Source organism: Taudactylus pleione, unplaced genomic scaffold (genome assembly GCF_031769625.1).
Source record: "Taudactylus pleione unplaced genomic scaffold, aTauple2 ptg000127l, whole genome shotgun sequence".
Lineage (NCBI taxonomy): Eukaryota > Metazoa > Chordata > Amphibia > Anura > Myobatrachidae > Taudactylus > Taudactylus pleione.
In genome coordinates this window covers 20,427,401-20,437,145 of record NW_028284529.1, presented here as the reverse complement: position 1 = coordinate 20,437,145, position 9,745 = coordinate 20,427,401, and the positions used below count along the sequence as shown (strand labels likewise).

At 36.1% G+C, this 9,745-nt stretch overlaps 1 pseudogene; it reads left to right on the top strand.

The window, feature by feature from the left end:
• Positions 1–1,140: 1,140 nt before the first annotated feature.
• LOC148523857 (LRP chaperone MESD pseudogene) overlaps positions 1,141–9,745 on the top strand; it is a 30,562-nt pseudogene continuing 21,957 nt past the window's right edge.

The following is a 9,745-nucleotide window of genomic DNA, read 5'->3' as shown; positions in this document are numbered from 1 at the left end:
GGTTTCAAATATAAAAACATAATTCTTGGATTAGCTATAAGGTCCCTGTGGATATGTACAGCCTGCTTACAATGTTCCCAACCTTTCTCTTGTTGCCATTATATTTAACAATTCAGATGATGACACTTCTCATTTTTAATAGTCTCAAATGTGATTTATGATGTATGTGGATTTCTGACAAGATAGGACATTACATATGTATGCCTAGATATAATAAATGAATAATGGGATTCTTTCACTGAATTTCTCAGAGCTGGCAAAATACATTGAGTCTGAATTAAACATCCAGACATACATATATACTGTAATAGTGACAAGAACAAATGACTTCAAACAATGTTCATACTGTTAGGAAGAAGGAACAGAATATTGCAGACGTTCCGCATGACATGAAAACAGTATTGTGCAAGGGATATTATTATCAGCATGATGGCATGGCTATCCATTGTATGAGAATGCCCTTTAAAAGTGACAGCCACCAATAACAATGCATTGGAATGTTTATGGACACCAGAACTCTAACAGTGTAAGGGTGTATGGTACAAAATTGAATCAAGGAGCAGGTTGCCAAAGTATATAGCCTATCAAGATAAATACCACTCTAGCGTGCTCAGTGACTTTACAATATATATACTGCGTGACTTACATGTGATCCCTCACCTGCACATGCCATTTATATCAATAGATTGCTGAAATGACCTTGATAAATAACAAAACAACAATATTGTAACATATATATATATATATATATATATATATATATATATATATATATATATATATATGTATATATATAATCTTCATTTATTTTAAAGACTGCAGATCCCAGTAAATAAATTTGACTATTATTTTACTACAGCATAATAAGTTTAAAATGATATTGGTTTAAAACAAAGATGTATTTATTGACAAATAGAAACTAGGCTCCGTTAGAAATATTAAAAAAAAATACAAGTTTATTTTAATTTTCAACCAAAGTGTCCTGAGATATAAGGGTGGATCCAAAAATCTGTGTCCTGACTTAGTAGTAGTTGTCACCCTGTATTGATTTTCTGTCCATATGTAATAGAGGTCTTAGCAGGGGATGTGGTCATAATCCTGACCAAGAGATTTCTGGCGCTCAGAATGCTGGTGCTTAGAATGCCGGTCCTAGAATCTCGACATCTGTCAGAAACCTGGCGTCAGCACCCCGGCCACCAGAATCCTGAAGGTATGTAGCGGGGTTAGGGGGAGGGATAGCATTAGGGTTAGGGGTTAGGGTAAGGCACTAGCGGGAGGGTTAGGGTTAGACACTAGCGGGAGGGTTAGGGTTAGGCACTAAGAGGAGAAGGTTATGTTTAGGGTGCAGGGGGGGTTAGGTTCAGGCACTGGGGAGAAAGGGTTATGGTAAGGGGTAAGGAGAAGGGGAGGGTTAGAATACCAACCGTCAGGTTGTGTAATAAGAGCAATACTTCTCTTTCCCTACTTTAGCAAATTTTACAATTTTACAGTTCATATAAACTTGCCGCACTTTGTATAATCCTGTTTCTCCTATTTTCAGATTTAGTAAGTGGTAAAGAGTGATATGATGATAAAATGTGAGTTGAGTTACTGAAATTTACCAGCCAGATGCCATGGTCAACAGTATTTTCACTTTTTCTCAGCAAAATTAGCAGTTTTTCCCATATTCGGTCAATATTGCCATAAAAGGTACTACTGAAGTAATGCTACCAACAGGACTCAAATGATAAAATGCACCCTATCTGCTAAAACATTAAAAAATAAGCTGTTTCTCATTTCTGACAGTTGTTCATATACTTTCCAATATATTTTGTAATATTCTGCATAAACATTGAATGAAATATTTATGGAGATACAAATGTAATTGCCATTTTGCCAAAGGCTTTATAGAAACAAATATTTCATTGCTATATAAATATGAGAAACTATTAAAAATTAAATGAGGTTAAATATATGCTAAACTTTGCAGATATTTGTGAAATTAAGCAGTTTTCTGTTTCTAAATATCTAACATCTATCAAATCATATTTTTGGGGCAAATTATATGAATGATTGCATTTACAAAAAAACCCAAAATGAACATATGATGTATGCTTACTATTTACTATATATCACTTTGTATTTGAAATCTATATATTAATTTTTTTATACTCTTAGATCCAGATTCAATTAGTCTCAAAGCAATGCCCAAGACTATTCAATTGCAGCCAGTGACAAGCCCACAGGCTGCACTTAATGCAGACTTATGTTTACTCGTTCTGAGGGGTTGGGTATGAAATCCCAGCTTTCGGGATGCCGCTCGTCAGAATACCGACAGTGGCATGCCGACAGCCAGAATCCAGACACCCAAAGGAACTAAAGGTAAGCCTTTTCCTAACCCCTACCCTATCACTTATCCTAACTCTAACCCTCCCTCCTCGGTGCCTAACCCTAACATGCATGTTAGCCACAGCTTTATCACATGAGGAAAAGGGCTTCTAATTTAATTAGGGATGTGCTCCGACCCCTGTATTTTGGTTTTGGATCTGTATCTCATCGTGTTTTGGATCTAGATTCGGTTTTGCCAAAATCGCCCCTTGCGTGCTTTTGGTTTTAGTTTTGGATCTGTTTTTTTTTTTTTTCAATTGATAAAACTGTTAAAATCACATTATTTGTTTTTTTATGTTCCTACAGTATTATCAATCTCAATAACATTAATTGCCACTCATTTCCAGTGAATTTTGACTACCTCACAGCTCACAATATTGTTTTCATCCGGTTTACGCCCAAAATTTGTACCAAACTAGCTGGCTGACTAAGCTAAGCGGCAGCAGTGGGCGGTACAAACATGTGGCAGGTCAACTTCCAACATGGCACATAAGGAAACATATGTTTTCATTAATCAAGAGGCCTGAGGGAGTTGTCAAATGTATGTAGTTGAAGGCAGGGACAGGACGGGTTCATTGGTAGTAAATTAAATTAAATTTTTTTATTCTGAAGCAAATTTATGAGGGAGGAGGGGAGAGCATCGGTGAACAAAATGTCCCATGTTTTGACCACAAAATCAACTTGGTGGTTCAGAATATTTTTTTAAATTAAAGGGGCATGCAGGAGATGCTGCCTGTGGCCATAAACATTTCTGGACATTTGTGGCATTCAGCAACCACATATCAAAGTTTGTAGCTGCAGTGGCAGTACAACTTCCAACACTGCACATCAGGAAACAAATGTTTTTATTATTCAAGTAGCCTGAGGGAGTTGGAGTATGTATGTAGTTGAAGGAAGGGAAAGGAAGATTTGATTAATAGCAAATTTAATTAAATTTTTTGATTCCGAAGCAAATGTATGTGGGAGGAGGGAAGGCATTTACAAAAAATATTAAAATCATTCATTCACAGTCCTTGCCCCAGAAGAATCCTTGAGCGCTATACCTGCTGCTGCTGGGAGTAAATTTTCATCCCAGAAGGGGACTAGGAAGACTACTAGTTAAAAAACAATTGACTGTTAAACAATCCTTTGCAAAGGGGAGCAAGTATGAAAGCAGTCATCCAGTTGCATAGCAGATCACTGAAGCAATAACATTTATTCTGGTATTAGATCTGCGTCTAATATCCACCAATAATGCCATAGGTTTTAGACAGTTAATTGAGGTCCTGTGTCCCTGCTACCAAATCCCATCAAGATTCCATTTCACTAGAAAATCAATTCCAAACCTGTACAGGGACATAAAAAAAACCTTAATTAGTGGTCTCCAAAATGCCATTGTTCCCACTGTCCACAAGCTGAACAGAGCAAACGCAAGATTTAATATATAAGGTTTAAGTCATATGTTGTGTATTTCTTTCCAATGGACACAGATCTGAAGAGATGCAAAGAGCTGTTGCTAAGAAAATTGTCAGCTTAAGTGGCACATGTTGCAGCGATGCCTTCTCCTTCAGTTTCTCCAGCAAGTACATCTGCCGAGAAGAAACTAAACTTTCCCAAAAGACCCACTAGTGATGCAGATGAGTATACACAAAACACAAAAACTTTTTGGATAGTTTTGGATGTGCTGCAGATGATGTAACAGGGAGGAGATTCCTAGATGGTTAAGGTTCCTACCTCTACTTACTCTGGCTTTACACAGGGTACAGATTACGGCAATTGTTATCTGGTTTGGGTAGAAATAATTCCACACATAAGAAGTGGACTTTTTTGCCTTGTGCCCAGGCATGACAATGGACTTTTCCTTATCATGGGCAATACCTGTTTCTTCCACTGGTGCCTGATCAATAACATCCTTATTAGCATCACCTACAAAAATATCTGCTCATCCTGGTGCACTTCCACAGAAGCATCCTCAATTTCTATGTCAGCATGTTCACTTGTGCTTACTTTATCATAAGAGGCAGAAACACCAATCATAAATAAAGGCTTTCCTTGCCACTTCATGTGGTGAAAGGCATAGTGCCAATTTTATGTCTTTCTGCAGCTAACTTACCCTTTGATGTTTTTTTCTTTACCACTGTAAAAGATTGCTTCTTGATTTTCGATGCCCTGGCTTAAGTCATTTATTCCCATGGGCATTGGCTTTAGTAGATGATGTAGATGGACTGGTATTGTCATAACTGGTGGCACTGGCAGCAGCACTAGTATGTGGTTCCTAATCTCCTCTCAACTGTTTGTTCTCATATCAAAAAACATGAATGAAGTGGGGTACAGCACATAGATCAGTTTTTACAAATTTTAAATATTACACTGCGGTATCAATGACCTACAGTGTTACAATACTTTTTATGAATCAGAAAAGAATAACATACTGTGCTGCCACTTAGTGCCACAAGATTATTTATGAATAAGAATAACACACTGCACTACCACTTATAGTGTCACAAGATTTTTTATGAATAAGAAAAGAATAACACACTGCAATACCACTTACAGTGTCACAAGATTATTTATGAATAAGAAAAGAATAACACACTGCGCTGCCACTTACAGTGGAAAAGAATAACACACTGCAATACCACATACAGTGTCACAAGATTTTTTTATGAATAAGAATAACACACTGCAATACCACTTACAGTGTCACAAGATTTTTTATGAATAAGAAAATAAAACCACACTGCGCTGCCACTTACAGTGATGTCATTATGTTTTATATATAATGCATGTTATTTAGCACTTTGTTGTGGTCTTGTAGTCGGTGTGTAGACTAATCATTTATTCATGATTGAGGAAAGAAGTGAAAAGTTGAATATTGTCTACTTGCTGACAGACACAGTTACCAAGGTGACGTAGGCTGTGTAGGGCCTGCCAGGGCCTGCCAAGCTTGATAAACTTGGAATAAAATGAAAACTCTCCAGCATTCTTGGAATAGAAGTCCTCTTATACCACAATGCATATAAAAACTGAGCAACTGTCCATAACACAATATAACACATCAGATACATTTTGTTTATTCACCCTTTAATTGATTAATTTGAATTATAATTCACAAACTAACTGCACAATGCAAGAAATCTCTCAAGTGTTTAATAGGAAATGGATTTTCATGGCAAAATGGCAACTATTAATGAGTGGGGAAATATTTAGCAGGAGGTAAAAGGGCCATAGTGCCATGCAAATAAGCCTGAAACGTGTACAATATGTTAGAGGTGTCAGATATAGGATATTTCCAATCAATGTAATCAATATATTTTTTTCCATTTAAATTCAAAAAATATATTTAATAAAAAATAAAAAAATAAATACATAATATTTGTAGAGAAGTAGCCCATAGCAACCAATCAGCTTCGATACAGCATTTATCAAGTACATTCTCTAAAATAATAGGTAGAAGCTCATTGTTTGCTATGGGCAACTTCTCTACTGGTCCACTTCTCCACTATTTTCACTGCTTGATACATCTCCCCCAAAGTCAGACAGTAAAATATAAATAGAGTAGTTACTTGGTGGGTTAGTTACTAACATTTTATCAGTCAGTAAAATTTAAATAGTTAATCACTCAATTGATAACATATTGTCAGTCAGTCAGTAAAATATTAATAGACATATAGTCTGTCAGTAAATAATATATAATCAGTCAGTAAAATAGTAATTTAATGATTTATTCACTGACATTATTGGTCATTAAGCAAAATATAAAACTTCAGTCATTCAGTTATTAGCTTACTTACAATTAGCCATACTTGCCAACTCTCTAGGTACAATTGGGAAACTGCAGAATTTCAATAGGCCTCACCGATTCCCACAGAGCAGGACAAACCCCCTCCATCCATCAATTTTTCTTATGAAATGGACAGGAAATGGTGTGATGAGGTGAGGTGTAGGACATAGTGTCAACATTGCACTGCAAGATATTGTAAGTTCTGACTTTGTGTAGTGGGGTGGGACCATCACCAAGCTTCCCACACTTGCCACTTAGATATCTCCTCCAGGATCTCCCAGAGAGGATACAAAAAAAGAAAAAAATCAAGTATACAAGTTATTAAATTAATAATAAGGAGCGGTTTCTGAATCAGCAGTCTGTCAATTAGTCAGAAAGCTACTCAATAATTATCATGGGACAGTTGGCCCATCATTGTCAGTTAGTCAGAATAAACAAGCAATGGGGTGATGTTTTATTGTAGGTAAGGAAGCAAAGCAGAATGAAAATAATAGTGTAGTGAAATAGAAGCACAAGAGGAATAATAGAGAATAGGCTGCCCACAGCGGTAGCTATATGTCACAGGACATGGACCCAAACAGCCTGTCCACTAGCTCTGTAAATGTATAGGATTTTGGAACAGGAAAACTGTCCACAGCAGCCTTGATGTGTGTTAACCTGGGAAAGTAACCCAATTTCCCAACAAAGGCTAAAACATGAAATACAATTATTGGTGAACTACTCTCCAATGGCACTATGAACAAAGTAAGATGAAACAATTGATAGCTTCCTTATATGTATAATCCACAATAATAAATCACATACAACTTGATACAAATAAAATAATAATATACAACCCTTAGAACAGTTGGTCAGTTCCTGGATACTCAGTTCTAATACCGATGGCATTCATAAAATGAAACAGAAACAAAAATTGAAATGTGTAGTAAATTAGATACACATTAGCTGTTTTCCACCCTGGGTGAAATTATAAATCTGAACTGGATTGGTGTTGAATTCTCTTCTTTAACCCCCGATTGGTTAAGTATATGGATGAGGTCAGCGTAACTCACTTACAATATGATAAGAGCAGGTACTCCTATAATGGTATCTTTGTATTCAATATCTCTATGTATGGTGTCCCCCAGTTGCACCAATGTGAAAGATTCAGCAAATATGGGCATACCCTACTCACAGAATTAAAGTACACTGGGTGTATATATAAGTGTCTTTCACCATTAAGTCCTCGTCTGTGTACCCAAATTCACACAATAGCTGTATGTAGCCCTCTTATAATGGTTTCTTTACTACTGGTTCTGTGATAGACATATACTCTGTTATCATAACATATTGGTGAACCCATACATGAGTAAAAATAGGTTGTTTTATCATTCCTAAATAGGTCTATGATTTATAAAAGATTAAACATAAAAACAAACATGGGGTAAAAGAAAAACTAACAGAGGTAGACAGAATAATAAACAGCTCCCACACTAACAAAACAGTGTCTGGACCTGGGTAAGTGAGGGAGACGTATCTCCAAGTAAAGGATCAAGCCCCAAACTCCTCCATCAATGCATGTTGATTCCTGATTGAATCTTTGTCAAGATTTGTCGTTGGTATGAGAACTGAGTATCCAGGCACTGACCATCTTTTCTAATTGTTCTATATTATTTTTTTTATTTGTATCATATTGTATGTGATTTAATATTGTGGATTATACATATAAGGAAGCTATAAAATGTTTCCTCTTACATACTTGGTTCATAGTGCCACTGGAGAGTAGTTCACCAATCATTTTTGTTTCATGTCCACTAGCTCTGAGACATCCATAACTTGAAGACACTAAAGCTCTTAGATAGTACTAAGCCTAGACCAGGTTATTCATTATAGAGATGTGTGGGGACAGTTAGCTAAACAGGTAAAAAGTAAAAACAACATTATTTGAACATTTATTTACTTATTTCTGAGCAGCAAATAAAGTGAAAGGTACATGAGTCATAATAGTGGTTATGAATCAATTACACTTTTTTTTTAATATTTAAATAGTATAAATGAAGAAATATACAACTGTGATTTTATTTATCTTTATAGTATTAAGCAACTTGATTAATTTAGTTAATGTGTATTTACATTTTTACCCCCAACAGTCATCTGTGACCATTGCCAGGCATTATTACACCTAACCCTCCCTCCCCCCCACCCCACCCCACCCTATGCACATACAAAATTATTCCATTAAAAAAGTATATTTTATTTAAGATCTAGTTCTGGTTGGGATCTCACATAACTCCATGTCAGGGACAACAGCATTCCCTCTCTTAGGATTAGAACAAGGTACTGTAGTTATTGAAATCCAACAACTTCACATTTATATTTACTTCCTACCCATGCTGTATGTTTCAGTATTTTTATATTGTACAGCTATTGTCAAACACAGGAAGAAGTGTCAATGAATGCTTATGAAGTTAGGAATCCAAGTCAAACTGACTTCCAAGAGGCACATGTAGATCATGCAATTATCCTATATGTGCAATTGCTAAAAAATTTTTTTTTTATTTTTTCCTATAACTCATTATGTAAAACAGTGAAATCTTAGAAGTATTAGAAAAAAATAAACATCATGAGATGAGAAACTTGAACTGAGTTGAATTATCTCCCCTGCAGGAGTCTCTTTATGGAAAGGCTATACTCACACAGCTTCTGCACAGTTACACCTTGGGAATGGACACAAATAGAAGGTATGGGCGTAAAAAAAAAAGAGTGATATGTTTTCCATTAGATAATGTTTGGCTTTGCAGAGAGACTGGTACCAGTAGTTTAATACTCTGGAACAATTGTGGAAAAAGGTCCTTTTCTGAATTAATTATTTAATGAAACCTGGAGTAGGCGATATACTGTATAGTTTTGTCCTATGACTAAGGAAGGAATTCAATTGGCCCTGTTAATTTAATGGGTATGAAAAAGAGTGGTAGCCTCTGGCTTTAACACTTGGGGCTATTCTATTAGATCCCCTTTTTCTAGCCTGTTAAATTACCCTGGTAACGGCTGTTAACACATAGAATCTGGGATAAGTTTTCGGACCTATGTGTTCACATAGTCGCTGCACCCATTAACATTTATTGGGATATTTATCTGGGATTCCATTTCGGGATCAGAACCAGAAAAAAAATTCAGTCAACTGGTGCCTTTGGGGCTAATTGAATAGTCCCAGGGGATCAGTTAGCCTGCGGAAAATTATGGTGGCTAATTGAATTCCTCCCCAAGTCCAGGATTTAATAGTAGTCTGATATTAACAATATGGGGCCGATTGTGGTATGAAATCTTCTCTGGCATATGAATGATATTCTACTCCTGAGGCATTCAAGTTCAGTTTGGCTGTTAGTTATAGTGTTAACGTTCCTAATATTATATCCTTTAGGGATAGGTTTTTTCAAGATATCAGTTGGGATATTATTAAAAGGGATTATTAGTGCATTTAATGCAAGTTCAGTTCTTGCTTAATGCTATCACAGTTAAAAGGCAGCCATTTCTCTTTACCGTGCTATATATTTGGTGGCTCTGATGAAAACTCTCCTTCTCTGCCTCCTCATGCTAAAGAGGGTATAAGGAGCAAGCCAGTACTAACCTTAGCCT